The sequence below is a fragment of the Bufo gargarizans genome, chromosome 2, assembly GCF_014858855.1.
Source record: "Bufo gargarizans isolate SCDJY-AF-19 chromosome 2, ASM1485885v1, whole genome shotgun sequence".
NCBI classification, from domain to species: Eukaryota; Metazoa; Chordata; class Amphibia; order Anura; family Bufonidae; genus Bufo; species Bufo gargarizans.
This window is the reverse complement of record NC_058081.1, coordinates 706,288,695-706,316,170: the sequence shown is the minus strand read 5'-3', so window position 1 is coordinate 706,316,170 and position 27,476 is coordinate 706,288,695. Positions and strand designations below refer to the sequence as shown.

Here is a 27,476-nt window from a genome sequence, read left to right as displayed (position 1 = left end):
CACTCACTATTCTGCTGGTGGAGTCACTGTGTACATACATTACATTACTTATCCTGTACTGATCCTGAGTTGCATCCTGTATTATACTCCAGAGCTGTACTCACTATTCTGCTGGTGGACTCACTGTGTACATACATTACATTACTTATCCTGTACTGATCCTGAGTTACATCCTGTATTATACTCCAGAGCTGCACTCACTATTCTGCGGGTGCAGTCACTGTGTACATACATTACATTACTTATCCTGTACTGATCCTGAGTTGCATCCTGTATTATACTCCAGAGCTGCATTCACTATTCTGCTGGTGGGGTCACTGTGTACATACATTACTTATCCGGTACTGATCCCGAGTTACATCCTGTATTATACTCTAGAGCTGCACTCACTATTCTGCTGGTGGAGTCACTGTGTACATATATTACTTATCCTGTACTGATCCTGAGTTACATCCTGTATTATACTCCAGAGCTGCACTCACTATTCTGCTGGTGGAGGCACTGTGTACATACATTACATTACTTATCCTGTACTGATCCTGAGTTACATCCTGTATTATACCCCAGAGCTGCACTCACTATTCTCCTGGTGCAGTCACTGTGTACATACATTACATTACTTATCCTGTACTGATCCAGAGTTACATCCTGTATTATACTCCAGAGCTGCACTCACTATTCTGCTGGTGCAGTCACTGTGTACATACATTTCATTTCTTGTCCTGTACTGATTCTGAGTTACATCCTGTATTATACTCCAGAGCTGCGCTCACTATTCTGCTGGTGCAGACACTGTGTACATACATTACTTGTCCTGTACTGATCCTGAGTTACATCCTGTATTATACTCCAGAGCTGCACTCACTATTCTTCTGGTGCAGTCACTGTGTACATACATTACTTATCGTGTACTGATTCTGAGTTATATCCTGTATTATACTCCAGAGCTGCACTCAATATTCTGCTGGTGCAGTCACTGTGTACATACATTACATTACTTATCCTGTACTGATCCTGAGTTGCATCCTGTATTATACTCCAGAGCTGTACTCACTATTCTGCTGGTGGAGTCACTGTGTACATACATTACTTGTCCTGTACTGATCCTGAGTTACATAATGTATTATACCCCAGAGCTGCACTCACTATTCTGCTGGTGCAGACACTGTGTACATACATTACTTATCCTGTACTGATCCTGAGTTACATAATGTATTATACCCCAGAGCTGCACTCACTATTCTGCTGGTGCAGTCACTGTGTACATACATTACATTACTTGTCCTGTGCTGATCCTGAGTTATATCCTGTATTATACTCCAGAGCTGCACTCACTATTCTGCTGGTGCAGTCACTGTGTACATACATTACTTATCTTGTACTGATCCTGAGTTACATCGTGTATTATACTCCAGAGCTGCACTCACTATTCTGCTGGTGCAGTCACTGTGTACATGCATTACTTTACTTATCCTGTACCGATCCTGAGTTACATCCTGTATTATACTCCAGAGCTGCACTCACTATTCTGCTGGTGCAGTCACTGTGTACATACATTACATTACTTATCCTGTACTGATCCTGAGTTACATCCTGTATTATACTCCAGAGCTGTGCTCACTATTCTGCTGGTGCAGTCACTGTGTACATACATTACATTACTTATCCTGTACTGATCCTGAGTTACATCCTGTATTATACTCCAGAGCTGCACTCACTATTCTGCTGGTGCAATCACTGTGGACATACATTACTTGTCCTGTACCGATTCCGAGTTTTATCCTACATTGAATGGCTCAGATTTCTATGTAGATTCACGTGGAGGAATTTATCATGAAGGGAATATTTGAAGTCAGTCTTCCTTGTGTCTGTGTTGACATACTTTGTGCCATATGTATGAAGCAGCGCACATTTTCTGTTAAATTATTAAATGTGGGGTATCCTTAAACCTAACTCTTGTCTAGAAATGCCACTCCGGTTTTCTGCACCCCCCCCCCCCCCTCCCCTCCTTTACTGGAAGACCCTGTTCTGTGACTTTTTGAAGACAGTATTCTGGAGTGCAGGGTGAGATACATTCCCCCATTCTGTGTATAAACTGTAGAATGAACATACTGGTACATATCTGGCGCCACGTTGCTGCGGTGTAATATTTGGGTGTTACAGTGTATCCTGTGCCATCAGGTGGTGGCAGTTTTTTTTAGCTCAGGCATCTTCTAGCTTTGTCTGTGCCATTTTGTGCTGGTGGCTCTTTTCTGGCATGGCGCCCACCCACCGACGTACGCAGAGTGGTCACTGGTAAGATAAGATTAACCCACTTTCCCCCTACTGATCTCTCATGCTGTTGGAGCTTATTCCCTCCCTCTGAGTATTTCCCAATGTTAAAGAGATGTTCAGGGCTTTATTTCATTGTCCTTTGGGCTTTGGAGGGGATTTGTTGCATATTTTAAGACATTTCATTTGGAATTCTCCATCCTTTCCGAGTTTATATTATTATTTCCTATGCAAATCAAAACTGCCAGTCCTGCACTGACGAGTCCGGCAAAGCAGCAGCAGATCTGTCAGTGATTCAAGGATAATTCAGAGCTGTGCGAAAGTTGGACCGGATGCCCGTCTCCCTGGAGAGCGTGGGGTTAATTAGTGAGGAAGAGTGAGAAATAAGCAGCCATGTTCATACATTACACAGGTGATCCAACATTGTCACCTGGTTTGTGGAAAACAATTCGGAGATGATGCTTTTACGATATTGACCTCTTGCTGAAGATTTCATTTTCCCTCTAGAGCAGGGGTAGGCAACCTCCAGCACTCCAGGTGTGGCGAAACTACAACTCCCAGCAGGCATACTTGCTCTGCTCTTCGCGGAACTCTCATAGAAATGAATGGAGCATGCTGGGAATTGTAGTTTCACAACAGCTAGAGTGCGGAAGGTTGCTGACCCCTGCTCTAGAGAGAAATATTTGCATATTTATTCATAGGATTACTTCTCATATAATAAAGTATATTGTTGTCAGAGATGTAGAAATCAGTGCCACACTTTGCAGACCCGCTGATATTCTTTTTGCAGCAGCCCGCTCCTAGTTTCACACTTTTCTCACGTGGACATTTCCCTCCCTGTAACAGATGCTGGATCTGTGTGCCCAGGCTGCTTCTTTCTTCCCCTGCAAACTTTCCTCTCTGTCTACAGCCTGTGTGATCTGCCCTCCTTGGATCCTTCTCTCCCATCCACTCTCTGATCTGTCTTAAGCAACGTCCTCTCCCTCATTACTGCTCATGCACACGATCATATGTATTTTACGGTCCGCAAAAACACGGATCCGCAAAAAATACGGGTGATGTCCCTGTCCATTCCGTATTTTGCGGAACGGAACAGCCGTCCCCTAATAGAACAGTCCTATCCTTGTCCATAATGCGGACAATAATAGGACATGTTCTATTTTTTTGCGGAACGGAAATACGGACATACGGAAACGGAATGCACACAGAATAACTTCCGTTTTTTGTTTTGCGGACCCATTGAAATGAATGGTTCCACATATGGTCCACAAAGAAAAAAAAAACGGAAAGGACACAGAAAGAAAATATGTTTGTGTGCTTGAGCCCTAACACTGACAGAAGAGTGTGTGTGTGTGTGTAGGGGGATCAGAGTGCATTCAGCAGCAGCTAGGTAAAGGACTTGCGCACACACTCTGCAGAAGCAGAACGGTAGAAGTTTTTTTTAAAAATAAAGTCTATTTAGAAATTCGTACACTGAAGAGCGCTCTGAAGCTACTGCATATGAAATCAATTTTTTTTTACTACTGAAGGCACACTGGTTTTTCTTTGAATACTATTATATTTTGTGTATTCATTGACTCTGATGTGATTGAGAATGTTTGACTCCACTTGATGTCTGTATTTGCATGTGTTAAAAAAGAAAACAATACCGGTATGTTTGTTTTAAAAAAAATATAAAAAAAATTAAACAATGCAAATGTCTCCGTAGCCTTTCAGTGCAGAATTAATACATCTCACAGCTAAAGGTTTACTTATCCCATATAGACAAGCCAGGCAGATATTTTTCACCTGTACTGATACATTGTAGCAAACCCTTAAAGGGAATCTGTCACTAGCAATTTAGCAAAAAACTGTTTTCATGAATCCATGTTTAATAAAGTACCTTTTTTCCATCTGTGTTGTTCTTTTCATTGTGAGTCTTGTCATTTCTTCTAAAAATCGATTCTTCTGATATGCAAAAGACGCTGTAAGGAGCCCAGAGGGGCGTTTTTCTTCTCCACGGTGCCCAGGAACGCCCCTCTGAAGTGCCGTGCCCGCCTAAATTTTAAAACTAATAACGCCTCCAAGTTCAGCTAAATCGCCTCCCAGAGGCGCGGCAAAGTGCTCAACACCCCCCCCCCCGCCCCCGCAAGGCCGCGCTCTGCAGCAAACACCCCGATCCTCCTCTCGCCGGCATCCCAAATCCTGCGCAGGCGTAGTGTCGGCGATTGCCTGCGCTCTGATAATACGACTGAGGGCAACAGCTTCAACATAGTCACTGGGCATGCGCCGATCCCAGTGACGTGTTCGCTGTTGCCCTCAGTTGTATTATCAGAGCGCAGGCAATCGCCGACACTACGCCTGCGCAGGATTTGGGATGTCGGCGAGAGGAGGATCGGGTGTTTGCTGCAGAGCGCGGCGCTGAGGGGGCGGGGGGTGTTGAGCACTTAGCCGCGCCTCTGGGAGGCGATTTAGCTGAACTTGGAGGCGTTATTAGTTTTAAAATTTAGGCGGGCACGGCACTTCAGAGGGGCGTTCCTGGGCACCGTGGAGAAGAAAAACGCCCCTCTGGGCTCCTTACAGCGTCTTTTGCATATCAGAAGAATCGATTTTTAGAAGAAATGACAAGACTCACAATGAAAAGAACAACACAGATGGAAAAAAGGTACTTTATTAAACATGGATTCATGAAAAAAAAATTCCATAGCATCATCACGACGGCATACAAGGAGATTGACCCCTGACCTCTGTAGGGGCAGGAACAGAGAAAGGTTAAATACCCTCCTCCCACCACCAACACCAGTGTTTCCTGTCCCTACAGAGGACAGGGCAGAGAAAGGTCTCCCTGTATGCAGGGAGATGAAGCTAAGGAAATGGAATTTTTCTGTTGATACCTTAGAAAATCGCCGGCATCCTGCATGGCGTCCCCCTGCCCTCCCGCAGTCCAGTACTAACGCTGGGCAGGGGTTCAGGGCTCTATCTCGTTCCGGTTTTCCGGGGCCTGTTCCCTGGCGCAGACTCCCTCTTGGCCTATTAAAGCGGCAGCTGGGTGCGCGCCGGCGCATAGGGCGCATGTTTATGACGTCATGGCCGGCGACCCGGAAGCGACGTTAGCGGCGGCAGCGTGGGGCCTGACTTAAAAACCGAGGCCTGAACTCGGGCAAACGCTCCCAGGATCGGTCCCCACTGGTGCGGAACCCTTGCCTGCAGAAGAGGACGACCATGTCGGTATCGGAGCGGTCCCCCAGAGCTGACCCGCCGGCAGCGCTTCTAACCGTGAGTCCCCTTCGGGGGTATTATATGAGCGGGTCAGGGAGTCTGTTGATCCCCCTCTCCTACGATAATAAGGTGAAGGGGGGGGGGGAGAGAGAGTGAGGCACTTGTTTCCATGCTCCGAGCGGCTGCGGCAAGGAGCTTGCTTTTGCATCCGCCCCCCCCCCCCCTCCCCTCTTTGGGCCATACCCTTATACTTTGCCGTCTCCTCTCTTTTAGGCTAAAGAAGCCCCGAAAAAGATTGGGAAATCACTCAAATGTGTCTCCTGCAATAGTAGACTCCCTGACGGCTACCCCAAAAAATTGTGCAAACTTTGTATTTCAAATATCGTACGGGATGAGGCACCCTCCCTAAAAGAGGAATTAAAAACTATGATTCAGGAAGAGATCCGTTCATCCCTGGCCCACCTGTCCACTAATCCCCCCGATTTGCCGCAACCAAAGAGGAAGCGGGCTAGATCTCCATCCCCTTCTGAACTAGAAGTCATTGCGGATGAAAGTGCTCACTCCGTCAGGTCATGGGAGGAGGGGGAGAGAGTCTCTGACTCAGACTCAGTGGACGACGGACGTAGATATTACTTTTCTACGGAAGGAATGTCCGACCTTTTGAAGGCAGTAAGGTCGACCATGGGTGTGGAGGAGGTGCAACGTACCCATTCGGTACAAGAAGAAATGTTTGGGGGCCTAAGAGTTAAGAAGACCCGTGTGTTTCCCATCAATGAAAGTATTAGGGATATGATCCTTGATGAGTGGGCAGACCCAGAAAGACGGCTGGGAGTCCCGGCAGCGTTCAAAAATAGGTTGCTATTTGATCCAGAGGAGTCTAAAACTTTCAATGAATTTCCCAAGATCAATGTACAGGTTGCCAAAGTGAACAAGAAAACGTCCCTTCCATTTGAGGATGCCTCCCAACTTAAAGATTCGATGGATCGTAAGGCGGACAGTCTTCTCAGGAAATCCTGGGAGGCGTCCATGTTTAATGTTAAAACCAATATTGCGGCTACTTCAGTCACCAGATCCATGTTTCTTTGGTTGGGAGAATTAGAAACTCATATTAAAGATAAAGCGTCTAGGGAGCAGATTCTTAATTCTCTCCCTCTTTTAAAATCGGCCACGGCTTTCCTGGCGGATGCCTCTGCCGAATCAGTCCGATTCTCCGCCAGAGATGCGGCACTCTCCAATGCAGCCAGAAGAGCTGGTCGGGGGACAAGACGTCTAAGTTGAAGCTTTGTTCCATCCCCTTTTCTGGAGAATATGTGTTTGGCCCGGTGCTAGATAAAATTCTAGAGAAGGCCGCGGACAAGAAGAAGGGGTTTCCGGAAGATCGCCCCTCCAAACGCCGGTATCCTTTTCGCCCCTCCTCGGGTCAGGAAAAAAGCTACAGGGGGAAAGGGAAATCAGGGCGTTGGAGCTATCCAAAAGGAGGAAGAGGAAGAGGCCAATCCTTCTCCCATCAAAAATCTTCAGACAAGCAATGACGCCGGAGTGGGGGGAAGACTCTCAAAATTCCTGGGGTCATAGGAATCTATCTCCCAGAACCCTTGGATTTCCAAGGTAGTCGGTGCAGGCTATCAAATAGAGTGGTCTTCAAGACCCCCAAAAATTTTTCACTGACACGGTTCCAAACGAACCTTTGGCAAGGAGTCCAGAAACTTCATCAAATGAACGTAATCTCACCGGTCCCGCCTCTAGAAAGAGGCAAGGGTTTCTATTCAACTCTATTTTTAATCAGGAAAAAAGAAGGTACCTTTCGGACGATCATAAACCTGAAACCACTAAACAGATTCATTCGTTATCAGAAATTCAGGATGGAGACCCTAACATCTACAATCCCTCTGCTAAGCAAAGACGTCTTCATGTGCACAGTAGACCTGCGAGATGCTTATTACCATATTCCCATTCACACTAACTCACAGAGTTTTCTCCGGTTTGCAATCCAGGATATATCAGGGAACGTCCATCACTACCAGTTCAGAGCCCTTCCCTTCGGGATTTCATCTGCCCCGAGAATATTTACCAAAGTAGTGGTAGAGATGGTCGCCTTCGCCCGAAGAAAGGGACTCATGATAATCCCCTATTTGGACGATTTCCTTCTGATCAGCGAAAGTCTCAGCCAAATCAATTCGAATCTGAGGTTCTTTCTCTCCATCCTAGACGACCTGGGGTGGATCGTAAACAAGGAAAAGTCCGTCCTCACCCCCTCAAGGGAAATTCGATTCTTAGGTATGATCCTAGACTCCCGAAAGCAAGCGGTATTCCTACCTCGAGACAAAATATCAGTTCTCCAACAAAAGATCAGGTCCTTTCAGAAAAGAAGATCTTGCTCTATCAGAGAGGCGATGAGTATGCTGGGCCTGCTAACATCTTGTATTCCGGCAGTCCCTGGTGTCAAATACACTTCAGACCCCTTCAGTCCTGGATCCTGAGTGTCTGGAACAGGTGCCAATCCTCTCTAGATCGTCGAGTAAGTCCACCAACTCGGATTCTGCAGTCCCTAAATTGGTGGAAAAACCACGAGAACTTATCCCGGGGAAATCCCTGGCAGAAGACTCCCCAGATTCAGGTAATAACAGACGCAAGTCTGTCCGGCTGGGGCGCAAAGGTGGGGGATCGTATATTCCAGGGCACTTGGCCAGATTCGATCAGATCCCAGTCATCAAATTTCAGGGAACTGAGAGCAGTCTGGGAAGCATTGAAGGCAGCAGAGGAAATGTTGTGTCATCATCACATAAAAGTGCTATCGGACAACACTACAGCCATTGCCTACCTCTCCCATCAGGGGGGAACTCGATCCGTAACCCTACAGGCGCTGACAACAAAGATCTTTGCTTGGGCAGAACATAAGGTGGCCTCTATATCGGCAGTTCACCTGAAGGGAATACTAAATCAGGAAGCGGATTTTCTCAGCCGTCACAGGATCGATCATACAGAATGGTCTCTAAGTCCAGCAATTTTCGGGCTAGTAGTAAGAAAATGGGGAATGCCCGACGTGGATCTATTTGCCACCAGGGCAAACTCAAAAGTGGAAACATTCTGTTCCCTAAACCCCAGGGACAGACCTCATGCCTTAGACGCCTTCGCCATCCGTTGGCATTGGAAGCTGTGCTATGCCTTCCCTCCACTTCCTCTAATTCCGAAGGTGGTACAAACAATTCTCCAGGACAGGGCCACGGTGATTGTCATCGCTCCCCTGTGGCCAAAGAGAAGTTGGTTCTCATCTCTCCAGAAACTTTCTCTACAGGATCCATGGCCCCTTCCTGTGCGGGGGGATCTACTCCAGCAGGGTCCAGTTCTACACCCAAACCCGCAGTTTCTAAAATTGGCAGCTTGGATCCTGAGTCCCAAACCCTGAAACTTCAGGGCCTGTCAGACGAAGTTATTGCTACTCTGAAAGCCTCCAGAAAGAAGGTAACGTCAGCTATCTACCTTAAGATCTGGAAACGCTTTTGTTCCTGAAGTGGGGACGAATCGCCACATTTGCATAAACCCAACATCCAAAGAATACTGGATTTCTTACAGCAAGGTCTAGACCTGGGACTTAGACCCTCTACCTTAAAGGTCCAGATCTCAGCCCTGGGTTGTTTTTTTGACCAAGATATAGCCGGCCATCGTTGGATCAAAAGATTCATTAAGGCAGCGACGAGGCTCCGCCCAACGATCACCGCTCGTGTCCCTTCCTGGGATCTGAACATCGTTCTTTCAGGCCTTACTTTACCACCCTTTGAACCCATGTCTGACTGTCCAATAAAATTATGGTCCTTGAAAACGGCTATAACTTCGGCCCGCAGAGTAGGAGAATTACAAGCCCTATCAATCAGAGAACCCTACCTCCGTATTCTAGATGATAGAATAATTCTCCGTCTGGATCCTGGATTTCTCCCCAAAGTTGTATCCAATTTTCATCGGAGCCAGGAAGTTACCCTACCTTCCTTTTGCCAACATCCCTCTAATGACAAGGAAGCCGCATTTCACTCTCTGGACGTTAGACGGGCAGTCCTAAACTATATCGCTGTGACAGAAAAGTTTAGGAAATCTGACAATTTACTAGTTCTCTTTGGAGGAAGATTTAAGGACCAAAAAGCTTCCCGGTCATCTATAGCCAGATGGCTCAAAGAAACTATTAGTCTTTGTTACCAAATACAAAATCTGACATGTCCAGTCCACATTAGGGCCCATTCCACCCGGGCCATGTCCTCCTCTCAGGCTGAGAGAGCTGGGGCTTCTCTGGAGGAAATCTGTCGTGCTGCCACTTGGTCCAGCATTCATACCTTTGTAAAGCACTATCCCCTGGATCTTTCCAGATCATCTGATCTGTCCTTCGGGCGGAAAGTCCTCCAGGCTGTAGCCCCCCCTTAACTGATATATTTTTTATATCTCCTTGTATGCCGTCGTGATGATGCTATGGAAAAACCGGAATTAGTCTTACCGGTAATTCTGTTTCCATGAGATCATCACGACGGCACGTTATTCCCTCCCTATGATTTAAATCGTTTGACCTACTGGGTCTCTAGAAGGTATGGAGTAATACCTTTTTTTTTCACTATTTTCCACCACCGGGTTGCTCTGTGTGATTTTGGAAACACTGGTGTTGGTGGTGGGAGGAGGGTATTTAACCTTTCTCTGTTCCTGCCCCTACAGAGGTCAGGGGTCAATCTCCTTGTATGCCGTTGTGATGATCTCATGGAAACAGAATTACCGGTAAGACTAATTCCGTTTTTTTGCTAAATTGCTAGTGACAGATTCCCTTTAAAAGAGGTTATCCCATGACTGATGTAAAAAACTTAAAATCAGACATCATATAGTACATGACAATTTCTTTCTCGCAAAGCTTGAACCAGCCCTGTACCTCGCATGGACCCAGAGATCTCCTCATTCTTTGCTGCAATTGTTCTGGTAGATTATTTATAGGCAGGCACCTCAGGGGCGTGTCTTTTCTCAGGAGGAGTGTCCTTCTTACTGTAGCTCTTTCCCTGTAACTTCCACAGCTTCGAACAGAACATATATCTGGTGACAGTTGCGACCAGCTCAGTGAGGTGGACAAGAATTAAGGAAAAGCACAAACAGCAGGTGGCGCTATACAGATACATTTTATTGAATAGCTAAGCGGTTATGCAACATTTTTAATTACAGGTAATTACAAAAGTATTCAGATGCAGGTGGCGATTTGAAAAACTTAGAACTTGTTTCATGGTACAACCCACTTTAAGAGAGGAGAGAGGTTTGTGCTGCTGATGTGTTCACCTCACAGAGGATTGTGAGAAATCCTAAGAAACCCTCAGCTGTGGGAAATATTAGGTCAGTAGAAGTTTCCATCATCTGGATTTTTCCATTCATTGACAGAAAGCGTGGATCTTGAACACAGTGAGGCATTGAAGCAAGTTGCAGAATATAGCAGTATACGGTGAATATGTTTAAAGTAACCCCCCCCCTTTAGTGAGATGGTCTTGCCCGTGTTCAGCAGCACGTCTGAAATGCTGGGTTTGCTCTCGCTGGAGATCTGCCACAATGGCGGCAATCATTTTCTACTGATAAAACATTTAGAAAGTTATTGCCTGTGTAAGTCGGGTCTATTTTTATAAGGAAGCATTTATCTTATAATGGAGTGCAGCGGGCAGGAGGCTTATAGGGCGGCCAAAAACGGTAATCGTGTAGCATCCTGCGCAAATCCTTCATCTCAGATACGACAGATGTTTCTGCTTTACTCTAATCTGTCTCATCATTATTACCGTAAGGTGTATAACAATAATAACGTATCCAGTGCGCAGCAGTCAGGGGGTTAATGCGCACACCCTAATAATTCTTGGTAATTGTCTGCACTGTCTAATGGAGTCGAAGGTAGTCTGAAATAGGGTTTCTGCTCTATCCTCTCACCATGCTTTACCTTGCATTTCTGCTTTTCAAGTACAGCTACAATCAGTGACTGGAGCTTAGCTACATTGTCTATAGGAGACTGAGGAAGTCAGAAATACACCGCCTGTCTTTCAGGCTTATGTTCTGTCTCTTCTCCATGCTTTACCCTGCCATTCTGCTCCATGAGACCACACCTACACTCAGTGAATATTGCTCAGCTGCACTGTCTATAGAAGACTGGGGTAGTCAGAAATTTACCTCCCGTATTTCAGGCTTATGTTCTGTCTCCTCTCCATGCTTTACCCTGCCATTCTGCTCCATGACAGTATAGCTACAATCAGTGACTCAAGCCTAGCTGCATTGTCTATTGGAGTCTGAGTTAGTAAGAAATTCACCTTCCGTCTTTCACGCTTATGTTCTGTCTCCTCTCCATGCTTTACCCTGCCATTCTGCTCCATAAGACCACACCTACACTCAGTGAATATTGCTCAGCTGCACTGTCTATAGAAGACTGGGGTAGTCAGAAATGTACCTCCTGTATTTCAGGCTTATGTTCTGTCTCCTCTCCATGCTTTACCCTGCTATTCTGCTCCATGACAGTATATCTACAATCAGTGACTCAAGCCTAGCTGCATTGTCTATTGGAGTCTGAGGTATTCAGAAATTCACCTCCCGTATTTCACGCTTATGTTCTGTCTCTTCTCCATGCTTTACCCTGCCATTCTGCTCCATGAGACCACACCTACACTCAGTGAATATTGCTCAGCTGCACTGTCTATAGAAGACTGGGGTAGTCAGAAATTTACCTCCCATATTTCAGGCTTATGTTCTGTCTCCTCTCCATGCTTTACCCTGCCATTCTGCTCCATGACAGTATAGCTACAATCAGTGACTCAAGCCTAGCTGCATTGTCTATTGGAGTCTGAGTTAGTAAGAAATTCACCTTCCGTCTTTCACGCTTATGTTCTGTCTCCTCTCCATGCTTTACCCTGCCATTCTGCTCCATAAGACCACACCTACACTCAGTGAATATTGCTCAGCTGCACTGTCTATAGAAGACTGGGGTAGTCAGAAATGTACCTCCTGTATTTCAGGCTTATGTTCTGTCTCCTCTCCATGCTTTACCCTGCCATTCTGCTCCATGACAGTATAGCTACAATCAGTGACTCAAGCCTAGCTGCATTGTCTATTGGAGTCTGAGTTAGTAAGAAATTCACCTTCCGTCTTTCACGCTTATGTTCTGTCTCCTCTCCATGCTTTACCCTGCCATTCTGCTCCATAAGACCACACCTACACTCAGTGAATATTGCTCAGCTGCACTGTCTATAGAAGACTGGGGTAGTCAGAAATGTACCTCCTGTATTTCAGGCTTATGTTCTATCTCCTCTCCATGCTTTACCCTGCCATTCTGCTGCTTGACAGTATAGCTATAATCAGTGACTCAAGCCTAGCTGCATTTTCTATTGGAGTCTGAGGTAGTCAGAAATTCACCCCTCGTCTTTCACGCTTATGTTCCGTCTCTTCTCCATGCTTTACCCTGCCATTCTGCTCCATGAGACCACACCTACACTCAGTGAATATTGCTCAGCTGCACTGTCTATAGGAGTCTGAGGTAGCCTGAAATCCACCTCCTATTTTTTGGAGTTCTGTCCTGTCCTTTCACCATGCTTTATCCTACTATTCTGCTCCATCAGTGACTCAAGCCTAGCTGCATTGTCTATTGGAGTCTGGGCTAGTCTGAAATCCATTTCCCAGTATTTTCTCTGCCATTGCAGTCCCTTGCTCTTGAGTCTTGGTCTCCGTTCTCTGGCGCCCACCTTGGGGTGTGCATGCCGCATAGGGGGCCCGCCCCATAACAAGCATGCCCCCCTTGGTCCGTGCCATCACACGCCTCAGTTTTAGGATACAGTTTCCTGGAGAGTATCAGGATCCTCTGCCTGCCCATCACTTCAGAGGATAGGTTCAGCCTGAGCTGTGCCCCTTCTTCTTATAGGCCCCGTAGCAGCTGCCTCTATGGTACCTCCGCTCCCTGCGGAGCCTGTGCACCTTGAGATGGAAACTTGTTCCCGTCACTTAGCCTGCGAGCTTAATACGGGATTACACGCAGCACATCGCCTCAGTGATTGTAAAACGCGCTGAATCTTCGATTTAAAATAAAGATCGAGAAAATGTAATCCAATTAATTATTTTAACTAGGTCACCGTCCTTCGTTTCCCCAGCCCCGTGCATTATGTGACGGCGCCTCCATTGTACGGGACAATAGCCCGCCCTGGAGCGCGGCACAATGCGGGGATTGTACCGGATAAATAGGAGCGCATTACGCTGTATAAAGCAGAGATGGGAGTTGTGCGCGCTCCGTGGCGCTGCCCCTAATGCTTCTCTTGTGTCCAAAATGAAATTTTAATGATACAGAACACGGATTACGACAATGCCTTCATATGTGCGCCTTGAATTATTTACCCAGAATCCCGCGGTGCCAGCGTCACCGGCGTCCATCCCAGGAACTCGCTTCCTTTTTCTTAGTAATTTTGATAAAATCATTTTTTTTTCCTCTTCTTTGGCGGTAATCTCTCTTGCGCTTCCTGAATAATCCTCTTGCAGCCTCCGCAGCTCTAATCTCTCAATCCCACATCTTTGCGGCTTTAATGCTGCGGGTTATTTTTTTTTTCTGCGCTGCAGATTTAGGCTGGGATTCATTTTTGTTTCATTTAGGACAGGAAAAGTTACAATGTGTCTATTTCCAACCTGTCCCTCGTTACATTGTATCAGTGGGCCTCTCTCGGCAGTCGGGGTGCTGCTGCACGTTCGCGTTTTTTGATCAAGTTTTTAAAGGCAAAACCAGGAGTGGATTGAGAAAAAAAAATAAAAAAAAAGTGGAGAAGTTGAATCTGCCCTTAAAGGGGTTGGGCAGTTCGATAGGATATGCCCCCAATGTCTACCTCTGGGACCTGCCCCTATCTCTAGAACAGAGCCTGCAAACGGGAGGTGAGCGGACCGCACATGTCTGGCTGCCCTCTATTCATTTCTATGGGACTGCCTAAAATATTTTTCCGTCAACCTCACAGAAGTGAATGGAGCGGCTGCTGCGCTTACGCAGTGCGTTTCCCGTTCATTTGAATGAGACTTCTGAAGATAGCCAAGTGCGCTGCTCAGCAGAAATGAACGGAGGGTGGCCACGCATGCACTGCCGTCCTCCATTAATTTCTATGAAACTGCCGTCAACCCCACAGAAGTGAATGGAATGGTGGGCTGCGCTTGCGCAGTGCACTTGTCAGTCATTTCAATAAAACTTCCAAAAAATAGCCAAGTGCGCTGCTCGGCAGAAATGAATGGAGGGTGGCCACGCATGCACTGCTGTCCTCCATTCATTTTTATAAAACTGCAGTCAACCACACAGAAGAGAATGGAACGGGGGGCTGCGCTTGCGCAGTGCGCTTCCCATTCATTTCAATGAGACGTCCTAAAATAGCCAAGTGCGCTGCTCGGCAGAAATTAATGGAGGGTGGCCTCGAATGCACTGCTGTCCTCCATTCATTTCTATGGGACTGCCGTAAATATTTTTCCGTCAATCCCACTGAAGTGAATGGATCGGTGGCCGCGCTTGCGCAGTGCGCTTCCCATTCATTTCAATGAGACTTCCGAAAATAGCCAAGTGCGGTGCTCGGCAGAAATGAATGGAGGGTGGCTACGCATGCGGGCTCCATTCTAGACCTCTGGGACCCGAACCTGTCATATAATGGGGGCATATGCCACCTATGTATGAGATGGGCCAAACCCTTTAATACTGTCTCTCCTGTTATGATCCTGATTTTGTTTTCAAAAACTGCATAAAAAAAATGTTAACGTGCGGCAGCGTCCTGGCTCTTTCGGGTCCATCATTTGCCTGGATTCTTGCCATCCACGTCTTATCTGGAGAAACGGATACGCAATTAGGAACGGGATGAACGGCTATTACTGCCCTGTCTGATCGTGGAAGATTAGAGTGTAATATTAGCCTATTAGTGTCACCCCCTCATTCGCGGTGATAATGTGTAATATTGCTCTGTGATCTACTGCAACCGTACAATGCAATCATCGTGCACCGTGCAGACTGGGCCTGAGGCTACGGCTCCGCAGAGCTCAGTTCCAATATTGTAAAACTTTTTAAAGTTGACATAATGGAAAAGTCAGAGAAATTTTTCAGGCATCCCTCTTTCCTGCATTGGCCACACCCTTTCCGTGATGTGTCACACCTCTGCAGAGCACGTATTGAGCGCGGGTGGCTTAAAGCAGCCCTCCGCATTGTTCCGGGGAGATTTGCCAGCTCCCCCAGAAGTCCAGGTGTTCCGGGAGAGTTGGCAGGTGGTAATTATCTTGTGATTGTAATGCAATTTCAGTGGTGTTGACCCTCTACATCATTGATTGGCTAAAGTGGTCACATGTCCATGTTGAGAGGGAGCAGGGAGTACCAAGGCCTGGTAAGTGTTAGAATGGGAGCAGCGGGGGATTAGTAAGGAGAGTATTACTACTTTACTACTTTAATTGTTTTACACCATTCTTAGCAGTTTTTAAGGAGGTGAGGTGATTAAATGTGACCACCTCCATTGTCAGACACAAATATGCTCAGAGCAGTTGTCACTTCCCTTCCCCCTCTCCTCTTGGTTGCATATGAACATTATGTAACTCCTCAGGGGATGGCACTAAGCACAGAAGAGAGTTACTCCAGACTTTGCATATACTCAAATTTCCTGAATGCCTCTGTTTTAATCTAAAAGCCTCTCTCATCTTGCCTTAGGATAGAGCACAGATTCCCTGGGAGCCACCCCCTCCGGTCAGTCCCCGCCCCCGAGGAGTCATAAACTGTGCATAAGCAAAGGACAATGGCGGTTGTCATCCTGATAAATTAGGCCACATATCTCACATCCTCTCAGTAACATGCTTTTTTTTTCTTTACCTCCTTGGTCTTAGTGTTGATCAATTTCGTCCTTCCTTTCATATTTAAGGAATAGCTACAAAGAATAAAAGGGTTCAGTCAACACATCCCAATGAGCAGGTGCACACTGCTATGGCTGAAAACACAAAGAAAAAAATACAATGCAACAGCCATCTGCAAACCAAATAAAGTGCAAAAAAAGTATTCTAATGCTAGGCTTATTAAGTAAATTTGAGATTCTCGGCAATTGGGATATGGAGACTGACCCCTTTTTTTCTTTGCAGTTTGTACCGGAGGTGTGGCTGACTCTTCAGTTGTGCACTCCTGACCAGCCTGTCTGCCCCATAGGCTGATTTTAATTAGTGTTAGTATAAAGCTTAGCCTGCTCTCCCTCACTCACTGGAAGTCATTTGGCATTCGTTGGGGGCCATCTGGCACCAGGAGAGGTGTGGAGTGGGCTCGACATGCATGTTGGTGCATTCCCTGGATTTAATGGAGGCCATTTTGGCACAAAAAATAACAAAAATTAAAGTGGGCCCAGCATGCATGTAGAACCTACACTCCCTGTTTTTTTTGGTAGCCATCATGGCACATAACAGGTAGAATGTGGCAGATGGGCCCAAATAATTTTGTACAAAATGTATTTGCCAAGAATCTAAAATTTACTTAAGGGGTAACTGTCATGTTTTCATCAAAAAATCTGTTTTAGCATATGTTACTGCTGCAGCAGCATTATGCATAAAGCGATCTTTAGTTTCTTCACATACCACAGTTTTCCTCGATTTTTTTCCCTAAGTTACGGCTGTTTAAACATTTACAATATGAGGACCTTCTCAAGATGGCTCTCCAGTTCTCTGAGGCCAAAACTGCTTTCCCTCACTGCCCATACAAACTTGCTGTAGCCAGCAGCTCGGTGCCAGCCAATCAGATTGGATTACTGAGAGACAGGCCTCCTCACTCTGAAGCCTAATGCAGGCATGCAGTGTAGAGGACGCCCCTCCGTCTTCTGTTTATACTAAAAGGAAGACAGACAAGCCCTAGCAACAGTCTTTTAAGGGAGCAGTGAAAAGGGACAGGGGACAATAATGAAAGCTGTTATTATAAGGTAATTACAGACCTTTTGACAATCATTGACAGACTAACTCAGGTATACATGTCTAGCTCTAATATACTAGCAAATAAAAAAAAAAATGACAGTTATCCTTTAATAAGCATAGCATTAGAATACCTTTTTGTACTGTATTTGGTTTGCAGAGTCCAGTTGCATTGTATTTATTTATTTTCTTAAGGAATAGCTGGCCAATTTTATTTTATTTTTTAGACATTTTGGAGCCCAGAGTCCTGCTAATTGAGCAGCATTTACTCTACCGGAGCAGCGCTGCTGTAGTAAACACTCTGCAACCAGCAAAGAAAGAGCAAACAAAGGCTTTACTGGTTTTATCTTTTGTTCCGCCGGAGAGTAGAGTGGTGCACGACCATCCAGCCCGTCTGATTATATGTAATTAATGGCTGCCCTGGACCACAATGTACTTGGCTTTGGGAGACTTTTTGTATTCTTCTCGCCCTTCCTATTTATCTCAGAGTCTTGGTTCTTGTGAATGACTATTTCTTTTCACCCTCTCCTCTGCTGGCTTATCTTCTTGGCTGCAGCAAAACAGTGGGCATCTGTTTGCCAGACCTGAGACCCTCACACTGTCTTGATTTTTCTTTTTTAGCCAATTTTCTTCCTTGGCTGCAGCAGAAACGTGGGAATGGAGTCCTTAACGTAAAGCAATGCAAACAAAACCCTTGCCAATCTTGCCTTTTGTGTCGACAGGTTGAAGCTTTACCCCCCTCCCCCATCATACATATGTCCACTATGGGAGAGGGGTGAAATCCAACTAGCCGATCCTTATTTCTCCTGACATCTGCCATTAGGAGAGAGGCAGGAGGCCCCCATACAAACCAGCAGGTTCTGCCAAAATTTAATCCCCTTTAAATCCACTATAAATATTATATCAGGGAATTGCATTATGAGCTAGGCCAAAAATTATTTTAGATAAGGTCTGTTGCTTACCCTGCAATGCCCTGCTACAGTATATGAAGCCTTTCCAAGGCAAAAAAGTATCCTCCTCACTTTCTTGGTGGCAAGAACTCTGCCAGAAAGAAGTGTAACCCATGACTGCAGGATCAGACTACAGAGGAACTGTTTGTAGTCTGTAACCATGGAGACACAGGTTTTCATCAAAATAATAAACACCAAACAATGGAGGCTTTTTAAAGTGATGCAATATTGGTGACGTATGCTCAGGATAGCTGATCCCTATCAGATCAGTGGGGATTCGACTACCCCCGCTGCTTGGACATACAAGGCGGCCCCCTCACGGAATACCAAGCGCCGTGCCGTACATTGCATAATGGCTATGCTTGATATGATCCAGTCCAACTGATCTGTTTAACGACCTATCCTGAGGTTAGATCATCAAAATTTTACTCCCGGTAAAACTCCTTTCTATGGGGCCACACGATGTGCTGTCCGGATCCGGAAATGCTGACCCGTACTTCCGGGTCTGCAATTCCGTTCCCGAAAAAAATAGAACATGTCCTATTCTTGTCCGCCAAGATTAGGAATTTTCTATTATAGTGCCGGCGATGTGCGGTCCTTAAAATGCGGAACGCACATTGCTGGTGTCCGTGTTTTGCGGATCCGCGGATGCGTGGATCCGCAAAACACATACGGATGTGTGAATGGACCCTGATCCAGACTATTTGCAAACTTGCTTTGTTTTTGTATTATAGATGCATGGAAGCAATAAAGAATTTTGGTTGCAAAAGTGTGCATACCCTTTAAGCAGTATTCGGAGCATGCATGTCCACCGAGGAGGCGCCTCTGGCTTTTGTCAGTGGGAACATTGCCCCGTGGGTGAAGCTGTGGGAACGTTGTGATGCAGAATCTCCTTGTTTTTCTTTCCGCCTGTATCGGTTGATACATTGTATCTTGTTTGTTCTTTTGCCTACCTGTCATCCCTGACACTAAGTATTCGGATTTGCAGTTTGTGGATTTTTCGTCAACATCTGTTCCGCTATTATTACGTTAATTAGTCCTGGGTGCTAAGTAGTACACAACACTTGTTATTTGCATCCTGTCAAGATTCTGTCCCTCCAACGTCGCGCTGGGTGCAGATTTCGCTGCAAAACTGATTCACATTCGCCGAGAAGTTTCCTTCCACTGAGGGGTCTGGTCTTTTATCTCTCAGCCTTGTCATATTCCTTGTTCTTAGATTGCTTCAGGGATTTTTTTTCCTGAGCTATGCTGGTCTTTTCATGAGATCTCACAAGACAAATGTAAATTTTTGATAGGTTGAAAAACAAAACAAAGAGACAGTGTTACCATCTTGTATTTTTAGGGTCATAGGTTGGATTCTGACCACAATAACATCCTCATCCTGAATATCTGCAACAACAAAAAAAAGTTGCATCATGTCATATACTCCAGCAGCATCCAGAGCTGAATTCACAATTCTGCTGGCTTCCTGCAAATGCTTAGACTGCAGTGACACACTTCTCAAAAAGAGGATAACATGGTAATGTAGGTACAGCCGCTGGGTACTTTCACACTTGCGGCAGGACGGATCCGACAGGCTGTTCACCATGTCGGATCCGTCCTGCGGCTATTTCGCCGTGCCGCCGGACCGCCGGACCGCCGCTCCGTCCCCATTGACTATAATGGGCACGGGGGCGGAGCTCCGGCGCAGCACGGTGGTGCACGGCGAAAGCCGCCGGACTAAAAAGCCTGACATGCAGTAATTTTAGTCCGGCGGCCTTTCACAATGCACCGCCGTGCTGCGCCGGAGCTCCGCCCCCGTCCTTATTATAGTCAATGGGGACGGAGCGGCGGAGCGGCGGTCCGGCGGCACAGCGAAATAGCCGCAGGACGGATCCGACAGGGTGAACAGCCTGTCGGATCCGTCCTGCCGCAAGTGTGAAAGTAGCCGCTAGAGGTAGCAAGTCAGAATTGGGCTCTTGCAGCCTGTAAGTTAAAGGGGTTAATTTAGTATTTAATACTGACGACCTATCCTCAGGATAGGTGATCAGTATTTGATCGGTGGAGGTTCAGCTCTCTGGGCTGCAATACCAAGGATAGCCACTATCTAATGGATGGCGCTGTTCTTCATTAGCTACCAGGAGGCCACTCCACTCACCAGAGCACTGCGGCCTCTTCAAGCAGCTGATCATCCGACCCCCACCAAACATATAGATCATCAGTAATAAACACTTGGAAAATCCCTTTAACATTAAACTGGTAGAATTTTGAATGCAGCTCTGCGTGTGACTGGAGTATAAGATACAAAGTAACTAAGGGGTTCATGCACACGACTATATGTATTTTGCTGTCCGCAAAAAACGGATAAGCAAAAAATATAGATGACATCAGTGCACATTCGGTATTTTGCGGAACAGAACAGCCGGCCCCTAATAAAACAGTACTATCCTTGTCTGTAATGCGGACAATAACAGGACACTTTTTTGCAGAATGGGCATATGGAAACGGAATGCACATGGAGTAACTTCAGGTTTTTTTGGGGGGGCGGACCCATTGAAATGAATGGTTCCGCATATGGTCCGCAAATAAACCTGAACGGACAATGAAAGAAAATACCTCCGTGTGCATGCACGACATTAGAACTACAAAGTATGGGCTCATGCACATGGCCGTGGCCGTTTTTACAGTCCGCAAATTGCGGATCTGCAAAACACGAATGCCGTCCGTGTGCATTCCGCATTTTGCAGAACAGAATGTCCTGCCCTCTATTGAACTGCCCTATCCTTGTCCGTAAAACGGACAAGAATAGAACATGTTCTATTTTTTTCTTTGGCCGAGGAACGGACATACGGATGCAGACAGCACCGCATCTTTTGCGGCCCCATTAAAGACAATGGGTCTGAATCTGACCCGCAGAAAATGCAGAACGGATGCAGACATAAACCGCGGTCGTGTGCATGAGCCCTATGTGGGGGGGTGATTTATGAAGCTAAAAGCTCTGCAATTCTGGTTCATTTTGTACCAAAAAACTAGCGTCCATACCCTGCACTACATTTATTGTGTGTTTTACACACTTTTTTGCCACTCAACAGCAGACAAGGGGTGTGGCTTAAAGGAAATGGGTGTGGCTTGGCAGGAAGAGGATGGTTTAAAATGCGCCATATATTTTATAAATTGTAGAGAGGTTTACTGTGTATGTGTCCAAGGCTATCCTGGAGATAACCCTGGAGGCCAGAATACAAGTGTCTTCATTTTCATTGATAAGAAGGGTTTAGATAAATCCAATGAGGTGAGAAGTTCTGCTCGCCCATGGACTCGGCTATCCTGCCTGCCCTGTGGCTGGGTGGTAAAGCTGCAGGGTGACGCTGGGCTCCAGCGGCAGGTCTTCCCCTCCAGCCCCCCGTACAGTCTTCTCCCAGAGAGCGGCTCTGCATCGCATTAATAAATGGAATGTAGTGCCACAATGTCACATTAACAATTTGATGTCACTTTTGCACCAGCGTACTCAATGAAGCGTAGTAACATCACTTTAGCAAATTAAATGGAGCATACCACCGGTGCTTTAACAAATTGAATGAAGAATAGTGACATTGCTGACACAGAATGAGATCGCATCTTCCCCTTTAGATTTGCACTGAAGGCGTCAAACTTGATTGTTTCAGAAATGATTATCTGCAAAATATGTGCATTTGATGGCATGAATATTACAGGTTTATCTTCTGCAAGGAACTTAAGTGAAATTGTAAAGCCAGCAAAAATCTAATTTTTCAGGAAAAACCTCACAGAACAAACCCAGGGGGAAGAACTGTGTCAGATGGTGAAGCTCATGTCCATCTCTGAACATCAGATAAAATATAATTTATATAAAATATCGAGTTATGCAATTGTAATACTGATAATCACTTATCCTGTACTGATCCAGTTACATCCTGTACTATACCCTAGAGCTGCACTCACTATTCTGCTGGTGCAGTCACTGTGTACATACATTACTTTATCCTGTACTAATCCTGAGTTACATCCTGTATTATACTCCAGAGCTGTACTCACTATTCTGCTGGTGGGGTCACTGTGTACATACATTACATTACTTATCCTGTACTAATCCTGAGTTACATCCTGTATTATACTCCAGAGCTGTACTCACTATTCTGCTGGTGGAGTCACTGTATACATACATTACTTATCCTGTACTGATCCTGAGTTACATCCTGTATTATACTTCAGAGCTGCACTCACTATTCTGCTGGTGGAGTCACTGTGTACAGACATTACATTACTTATCCTGTACCGATCCTGAGTTTTACAGCAAGACACGGAGGCTTCGTATTGCTATCTCCTTCTTTACTGTCCACCAATAGCAGCAAAGAGAAAAAATTTACATACAGGAAACAACCAATGTCCCTCCCCTCTGGCCCCTATAATAGGCCGCTCTTCCTCTGGGACTTCCTCTTTCTTTGCTGCTGCCAACAGCTAAGTACACCTAGTGGCGTCGCTAGAGGGGGGCGAGGGGGGGCAATTGCCCCCCCTATGTTGTCCCTTGCCCCCCCGGGTGCCCCCCCGCTGATTCCCCAGAGTGAATACTAATGAGCGCCTCCATTATGGAAGCGCTCATTAGTACCGAAGGACCAGGAAGTGGTGAACGCTCTGTACTCACCACTTCCTGGTCCTCGGCTGTCGGCTGTCGGCTGTGCAGGGCTGCGCACAGCGTAAGGTCGCTCTGTGACCTCACGCTGTGCGCGCCAGTTTAGAGCACAGTCGACTGAGGAGAAAATGGCAGGCGGCGTCCGTCCAGGAGCAGGAGAGGTAAGTGTTTTTATTTTTTATTTTATAGAAAATGTGGCTGCTGGGGGCATTATGGGGGCTAATTGGAGGCATATGGGGCATTTGGAGGCATATGGGGGCTAATTGGAGGCATATTTGGGGGCTAATTGGAGGCATATGGGGGCATTTGGAGGCATATGGGGGCTAATTGGTGGCATATTTGGGGGATAATTGGAGGCATATTTGGGGCTAATTGGAGGCATATTTGGGGCTAATAGGAGGCATATGGGGCTAATAGGAGGCATATGGGGCTAATAGGAGGCATATGGGGCTAATAGGAGGCATATGGGGCTAATAGGAGGCATATGGGGCTAATAGGAGGCATATGGGGGCTAATATGAGGCATAATGGGGCTAATAGGAGGCATATGGGGGCTAATAGGAGGCATATGGGGGCTAATAGGAGGCATATGGGGGCTAATTGGAGGCATATGGGGGCTAATTGGAGGCATATGGGGCTAATTGGAGGCATATGGGGGCTAATAGGAGGCATATGGGGCTAATAGGAGGCATATGGGGCTAATAGGAGGCATATGGGGCTAATATGAGGCATATGGGGGCTAATAGGAGGCATATGGGGGCTAATAGGAGGCATATGAGGCTAATATGAGGCATATGGGGGCTAATAGGAGGCATATGGGGGCTAATATGAGGCATATGGGGGCTAATAGGAGGCATATGGGGGCTAATAGGAGGCATATGGGGGCTAATAGGAGGCATATGGGGGCTAATTGGAGGCATATGGGGCTAATTGGAGGCATATGGGGGCTAATTGGAGGCATATGGGGGCTAATAGGAGGCATATGGGGGTTAATTGGAGGCATATGGGGCTAATTGGAGGCATATGGGGGCTAATTGGAGGCATATGGGGGCTAATAGGAGGCATATGGGGGCTAATTGGAGGCATATGGGGGCTAATAGGAGGCATATGGGGGTTAATTGGAGGCATATGGGGGCTAATTGGAGGCATATGGGGGCTAATAGGAGGCATATGGGGGCTAATTGGAGGCATATGGGGGCTAATTGGAGGCATATGGGGCTAATTGGAGGCATATAGGGGCTAATAGGAGGCATATGGGGGTTAATTGGAGGCAAATGGGGGATAATTGGAGGCAAATGGGGGCTAATAGGAGGCATATGGGGCTAATAGGAGGCATATGGGGCTAATAGGAGGTATATGGGGCTAATAGGAGGCATATGGGGGCTAATAGGAGGCATATGGGGCTAATAGGAGGCATATGGGGCTAATAGGAGGCATATGGGGGCTAATTGGAGGCATATGGGGCTAATAGGAGGCATATGGGGGCTAATTGGAGGCATATGGGGGCTAATTGGAGGCATATGGGGGCTAATTGGAGGCATATGGGGGCTAATTGGAGGCATATGGGGGCTAATTGGAGGCATATGGGGGCTAATTGGAGGCATATGGGGGCTAATTGGAGGCATATGGGGGCTAATAGGAGGCATATGGGGGTTAATTGGAGGCATATGGGGCTAATTGGAGGCATATGGGGGCTAATTGGAGGCATATGGGGGCTAATAGGAGGCATATGGGGCTAATAAGAGGCATAATGGGGCTAATAAGAGGCATAATGGGGGCTAATGAGGCATAAGGGCTGATATGGGGGCTAATGAGGCATAAGGGCTGATATGGGGGCTAATGAGGCATAAGGGCTGATATGGGGGCTAATGAGGCATAAGGGCTGATATGGGGGCTGATATGAGAGGCATAATGAGGGCTAATGAGAGGCATAATGTGTCATCCACAGATGCCCCCATAACAGTGTGTCTTCCACAGATCCACCATAACAGTGCGCCTGTGCACTGACGAGAGACAGAAAGAAGGGGAAAGAATCCGTGGAAGCAAGCAGAGGACGGCACTGCAGACGACTGAATAGCTTCTTTTGTAAGTAAATTGCTTTATTATAACTGTATCCCTGCATATCGCAATTCTCTCGTATTTTGTAATCTTATTGATATATACTTATTTTGTTTGTGCCCCCCCATTTTTGACTGTGGTATCTTTGTGCCCCCCCTATATATTGTTCCTAGAGTCGCCACTGAGTACACCTATAGATTCTTTTGTGTGTTCTATATGGTTTTGTGTTTATGTTTATCCTGTGCGCTGCTCCAACCTAGGGTGACTAACCCTTACTAGCAGCGCTCCCTTGGGGGCTTCTGCCCTCTTATTGTCTTTACAGGTTGTTCTATTCCCCTTTGAGTTTAGTTTAGTATTTCTATATAGCGCTTCCCTGCGTCCCATATTACTTTCTGCTGCGTTGTTCCCGATTCGCGGCGGGGGGGGGGGGGGGGGGGGGGGGAGACTGCTCATTGCGGTGTTACCTCCGCTTTACCTGCTCGGTCTCTGCGCTTCCCCAGCGTTCGGGGACGAGGCCTCTTCCCCTCGCTTCTGCGGCGCCATTCCTGTGAGCGCCTTCAGTAGCTCTGCCGGCCGCGAGATCTCGCCAGATCTCGCTGGCCATTTTGGTGTCGCTTGTACCGCGATTCGCGGGCTTTTTGTTTGGCGTCCGGTTCCCTCTGCGCTTCCGGCCACTGTGTGTCATTCCGGCGCCTGCGCTCTGCTCCGGTCGGCTGCTCAGGCGCTCCTACTGCGTAGTTTAGGCTATTTACTCTGCGATTTGTCAGGTGCATTTTGTGCTAGCCCCTGTGTTCCTTCTATTGCCCGGTTATATTTGGGGTATCATGTCTATCCCTCTGCCTAATCCTCACACATATGTTCTCCCCTCCTCCCCTGAGGGTCAGAACAGCAATGAGGTGGTCGCACAGGCGCTTGCCCTGCAGCGCTCTGTGTCTGATGCCATCATGGCAGCCACGGGCTCCATGTCGACTATATTGTCGCATAGCATTACCCAGGCACTATCTGCCCAGCCTGCCAGAATGTCCTTGCAAGACCCCATTGTTACATCGCAGCCTACCTTTAATGAACCTCCTGTGCCACAGGAGACTTTGACTGGTGCGCATCCTGCCACCCAAGAGATCGTGCATAGTTCACGAAAAAGGGCCTCTTCACGCCAGGCAGAACGGGCGCGAACATGGAAGTGCGCTAGAGCACAATCACCTGATATGTCTGACTCGGATAGAGCATCAGACGAGGGGGCTATTGCGGATTTTGACTATGTGTCAGAGGAGGATTTTGCTCCCCCAGTTCAGGGCCCCTCAGTATCCGCTACTGCGGCCTCCGCTGCCGAGGACGTAGCGTCCTCATCTAATCTTAACAGATCAGAGGCTCCGCTGGATTCTGCAGGCGAACCAATGTTCGACCCTGAGTCCTTGCACCACCCTCGATCGGCGGAATGGCTTCCCACCGACCACGTGGGGGCTTATTTAGAGCACTGGGTGCGTCACCCTCTGAGCCGTGAATCACGGAACAAACTTAGGGCCGAGTGTCCCAGACTGATAGTCCCTAACAAACTATGTGACACCCCTTTTGTAGATCCCAAAATGTCACAATTCCTGGCCAAGACTGTCTGGAACCCAAAAAAGGACCTGGATCCAGCGCTACGCAGCTGCCAGGATAAGGTTCTAGATATCTTTGGCCCGCTAGCCAAGATTTTTGAATTAGCCGAATCGGCTAGAAATGAGGGCTCTTCTTTAGACCCCGAAGAATTATGGGGCTGGACCAAAAGGGCAATCTGTATTGCCGGTAACGCCAGTACTTCCTTGGCAATTGAGAGGCGCAAGGCCATCTTGTTTAAAATAGACCCCAAATGGGCAAATTTGGCACTTACAGAGGCGGGTAAGGACGCCCAGGGCCTCCTTTTCGGCGACTCCTTTATTGAGGATATGGGCCGATTCGTGGGTACCTTTACCTGCGCAGGGTATTCCACGGACGGGTCTCTCATCGGGTCGGCAGTAGTAGATGCCGCCTGTCCGGCCGTGCAAACTTTCAGGCCCGTGGCGCGAGGGCAACCCCAGCTATCGCAGACCCTTGGGTAAGTCTTCCCCAAATGGGGGATTCTATGGTACCTTGTGTAGGGGGCAGACTCCAACTTTTTTCTCATGTTTGGAGTCTCATCACCTCAGATCCATGGGTATTTACCACGGTCAGGGGCTTTCACATAGAACTCACGGGGTCGCCAGACCTGGTTCCTTGCCCCCGCCCTTTCCGCTATCACGTCCAGATTGCTCTCTGGTGGATGCGGAGCTATGCTCTCTCAGGCAAAAACAGGCGATGGAATTTGCCCCTCCTTCGGAGTGGGGTGTGATCAGCAATATTTTCCTCGTCCAGGAAAATGGGGGTCAGATGAGACCGGTCATCAACTTTCGCGCTCTGAATACGGTGGTACGCTACCGTCATTTCAAGATGGAGGGGATCCACCTCCTT

The 27,476-nt window shown here is 47.0% G+C and overlaps 1 protein-coding gene across 3 annotated transcripts in view; it reads left to right on the top strand.

Annotated features, from left to right (window-relative positions):
* IGSF21 (immunoglobin superfamily member 21) overlaps positions 1 to 27,476 on the top strand; it is a 492,728-nt gene that overhangs the window by 120,507 nt on the left and 344,745 nt on the right. The gene's annotated exons all lie outside the window — the stretch shown is intronic.